This window comes from Sminthopsis crassicaudata, chromosome 2, assembly GCF_048593235.1.
Source record: "Sminthopsis crassicaudata isolate SCR6 chromosome 2, ASM4859323v1, whole genome shotgun sequence".
NCBI classification, from domain to species: Eukaryota; Metazoa; Chordata; class Mammalia; order Dasyuromorphia; family Dasyuridae; genus Sminthopsis; species Sminthopsis crassicaudata.
The window spans coordinates 261,705,320-261,710,111 of record NC_133618.1 but is presented as its reverse complement, the minus strand read 5'-3'; the positions used below and the strand labels follow the sequence as shown (position 1 = coordinate 261,710,111).

General features: G+C 35.1%; 1 pseudogene; it reads left to right on the top strand.

The window, feature by feature from the left end:
* Positions 1-1,032: 1,032 nt before the first annotated feature.
* On the top strand, positions 1,033-1,583 carry LOC141552789 (olfactory receptor 4F6-like; annotated as a pseudogene).
* The last annotated feature ends 3,209 nt before the right edge of the window (positions 1,584-4,792 follow it).

The window sequence follows — 4,792 nt, the reverse complement described above, 5'->3', positions numbered from 1 at the left end:
ACCTCATTATATGACATTTAACTTTTGCATCAACTATCAGACTAATTTTCCTGATTACCTGTCAATTCCTTATAAAAACAAAACAAAATTTTTAGTTGTTTTCTACTTCCATGATCTTAGCCATCATTTAATATCCTTTAAAACTTGATCCTATAATCAGGACTATGATGATAGCTTTATTAGTACAAATATATTAAATTAAAAATCCTTTACATATCTAAAAAATTAGACTCTGATGCTGAGTGATATGAGCAGAACCAGGAGATTATTATTTACTTCAATAATGATACTTTATGAGGTTGTATTCTGATGGAAGTGGATATCTTCAACAAAGAGAAGATCTAATTCAGTTCCAACTGATCAATGATGGACAGAATCAGCTACACCCAGAAAAGGAACACTGGGAAATAAGTGTGAACTGTTTGCATTTTTGTTTTTCTTCCCAGATTATTTTTACCTTCTTAATCTAATTCTTCCTATGCAACAAGAAATTTACTCTTATTTATCTCATTAGTTCCAACATTTTATATTCCAATTAAATGATGTTCCTTTGTTTGCAGCCTCTAGAGATATTTAGGTGGAAGTTAAAGAGCCCTGGACCTGGAATCAGTGAATCATGTACTTCAGAGGTACTTTGGTCACATCAATTGTGTGACCCTGAATAAATTACTTAATTCTAATATTAGTTTCCTTCTCTATAAAATAATTGTGTTGGACTAGGTGGTTTTAAAAATCCCTTTGAGTTCTATTATTTTTGGGATTATGTAATGAGTTTTGGGGTATTTGTAAAAAAAAAATAGCACCTTCCTTTTATGTTCTTAATTTAATCCATCAACAGAAAAACATTACAAGCAGAAAAAAACAATATTGGACAATTTCAGAGATCATGTGAGTTTTGTTTGGTTTGTGACATATTAAATAAAATTAACCTTTATATCTTTCAAACCAGGATAGTAATATCTTGAATTCTGATTCCAGTATCATATTTTTGCTTTAAATAGGACTATATCCAGTGGTGCCACTTGGAAGCCAATGGATGGAGAGAATCATTCTATAGGATCCAGTTTGTGTTCCTTGGACTCTCTGATTCACAGGAGATTCAATGTCTCTTCTTTGTGTCTTCTTCTATACACTGCATGGTGAACATTCTGGGAAACATGCTCATTCTTCTCACTATGACCTTTGATTCCAATTTATATTCCCCATGTATATCTTCTGGCCAACCTCTCCTTGATTGACTTAAGTTTTGGTTCAGTCATAGCCCCTAAAATTATTTGTGACCTCTTCAGGAAGGATAAATTAATTTCTTTTGGAGTTGCATTGTTCAGAACTTTCTCATTCATACATTTTGTGACACTGAGATGGTGTTGCTTATAGCCATGACCTTGGACAGGTATGTGGCCATATGTAAACCCCTCTTCTGTTTCACCATTATGAACCCAAGAATGTGCATGTTCCTTTTGATTGTTGCCTGGATCATTGGTCTTACTCACTCTTTGGTCCAACTTCCTTTTGTTGTAAACTTACCTTCTTGTGGTCCTAATGAAATGCACAGCTTTTTCTATCCAATTATTATAAAGTAATATACATTTCCTTATGAATCATGTTGAGAGAAAAATCAGAGCAAAAGGGAAAAACCATGGAAGAGATAAGAACCAGAAAAAAGAAGTGAGCATAGCATATGCTGATTTACATTCAGTTAATTTAGTTCTTTTTCTGGATGCAGATGGCTTTTTTTTTTTTTTTTTTTTTTTTTGGCCAAAGTCAATTGGGATTGCTTTGAGTCACTGAACCACTGAGAAGAATTAAAACTTTCATAGTTGATTGTCACAAATTCTTGCTGTTATTGTGTACAATTGCCTGATTCTGCTTGTTTCACTCAAGATCAATTCATGTAAATATTTCCAGGCTTTTCTAAAATCAGCTTGTTTATCATTTTTTACAGAAAATGATATTCCCCTATCTTCATATACCATAAATGGTATCAGGTGAAGATTTCTCAGAGGCTTTTGGACTTTAGTTTTAGGTTTCAGGAAGTCACGTGATCCCTATTTTCAGAGGACTATAGGGCCGAATTGGTCAGACTCTAGGTCTAAGCTTCAGGAAGTCATGTGGTTTTTAGGAAGTAGACAGTGTAGCTAATCATTGGTCAATAGTACTTCCTTTTCAGTCCATCCAATGAATTAAAAAAAAAAAATCAACAGGAAGGGGAGTTGTACCTGCAAATGTAAAAGCATGTTCCTTCAGCAAGGAGTAAGTGGTGGGAGGGATCTATATGTTCTGCTGTTCTGCCTCTGTAAAGCGCCTTTTCCTTTTAATTGCTTATGTGACTGCAGTGACGCCTGCTTCTCACAAGAATGTATAATAAACCTTCATTTTGCTCCTAGAGGTATCTCCAGCTATTTTATTATATGATGGTCACTCCCCTCCCTGTCTGAACCATACAACCACAACTAGTTTGGGCATTCCCCAATGATGGGCATCTACTCATTTTCCAATTTTTTACTACTACAAAAAGAGCTGCTACAAACATCTTTGCACATGTGGGTGCTTTTCAGAGTGTACTATTATGAAAGAAAATCAGGATGGGCATGTTGTCTAATGCAGGATTCCAGTACAGACTTGAAGGGATATAGGAAGCTAAGGGATGGATAGAAGGAGAAAGGGAATTTCAGGCTTGGGGAATAGTTAATAAAAATATCCTGAGTTTTGTGATAGCATGTCTTTGAGCCATAGAAAATATACTAGGGTCATTGGATATGTTTGGGGAGGGTTGAAGACTGGAAATTTAAGAAGAACATTACAAAGAATTGTAAATGGCAACTAATGGCTTTTATGTTTGACTTTGAAGGTGACAAAGAGAAAAATGGAGTAATTCAATGAGCATATTGTTAGTGATCATGATGGCAACATGGTCAGATCTGCACTAAATCACAGAAAAATCAAATTGACAGCTGAATGGAAGATGAGTTGGAGTGTAAAGAAGTTTGAGTCAGGAAAACCAATTAATATATCAGTACAATAGTCCAGACATGAGGTGATGAGTGACTGCATCAGGGTAATGGCAGTTCCAGGAAAGAGAAGAAGCTATATTTGAAAGATGTTATGCTAGGTGGCACAGTGGATAGAGCATCAGCCCTGAGGTCAGGAAGATCTGAATTCAAATCTGTCCTCATACACTTAAAAGTTCCTCGCTGTGTGACCTTCAGCAAGTCATTTAACCCCAAATGCCTAAGGGGAAAAAAAAGATATAAATATAAAATTGACAGACTTTGGTAACACATTGAATATGAAAGAGATCTATCAATAGATCAATCAGTTGATAGATTGGTTGAGGGAAGGAGAGACAGAGAGACAGAAGAAAAGGAGGGGAGAAAGAGTGTGCAGAGGGAAACAGACACACACACACACAGGGAGGGAGGGAAGAGAGTATTGGAGAGTTTGATTGAGAGCAAAGAGAGGAGAGAAATAAAAGTAGAGAAGGAATGAGTGATGGAGGAGGAGATGGAGGAAGAGAAGAAGGAATGGTCAGAGAGACGAATGAAGGGAGAAAGGGAAGGAAAAAGAGGGGGAAGGAGGAAAAGAGGGAAGGAGGGGGCAGAGTTTGTTTGAAAAAGATACCAATATTTCAGAGTTGAATAACTGGAAGGATGAATGTGTCCTCTCTGGTAAAGGGGAGATTAGAAAAAGGATTTTCAGGAAATGATAAAGAATTCAGCTAACATTATTTTCTCTATTTTGATGAGAAAACTGAGGAAAGCAGAAGTTAGGTTGTCCACTCACATAGTAAGTGTCCAAGGCAGGATTTGAACTTAATTCTTAAAAACTCCAGTTTTAGGATTTATACATTGCATCATTTAACTATTATTACTTCAAGAACAAAGGTTGCTGGTTAAGCCCTTCTACTTGGGCCCTTGATATTATCCCCTTCAGTCACCAGCATTTTATTTCTTTCATCATCTTTTCTGTCTTCCTAATGATCAAACTTTTCTTATCTACTGACTTTTCTCTTCTTCCCTAAAACATGGCAGATGTTCACTATCCTTAAAAAAACTTAATCCTATCATGCTCTTTGCCTCTTTCTTCCCTTTCATAGCCAAACCCCTAGCTTTAAACAAGATACTTTCACTTTTGACTGCCTAAATTTTTCATTGCTCTTTTTGATTAAGATTTTGAAGTCACTCTTAGCTAATGACCGTAGATAAGAACAATTATGCATTCCTCTGGCTTTACTGCCACCATCATATATAAGGTTGTGTTGTACTTGTGGCTATACAGTTCAGGTACGTCAATAAATTTAATGAGAACTATCATAGATTTACAGAGATAATAATACCTATAAAAATTACCATAGACCGAGAGAGATAATAATACCTATTATGTATATAGCACTTTGAGGGTTTACAAAGTACTTTACACATATCATTCTATATAATCCTTATAATATCCTTGTGAAATAGGTACTATTGTTATGTTTGTCTTGAGATAAGGCAACTGAGGCTTATAAGAGATGTGACTTGTCATCGTTACATAATTTGTTTCAGAAGCAACAAAATAAGGTCACAATAAAATGAAGAGTTTTATCATGCCAGGTATGACAAAGACATAAACATTGAAAAGAAGAATAGCTCATAAACATCTATAATTAGAATCTTGAAGAGAAAAACTATCATTTTGCCCACATGAATAATAAATGGTACTTTAATATGAAATTAGATATGATATTTTGTTTTGAAATGATAGTGGTGGAGGAGCGAATTGGAAAAAGAATCAATAATGTAACACAAAAGGT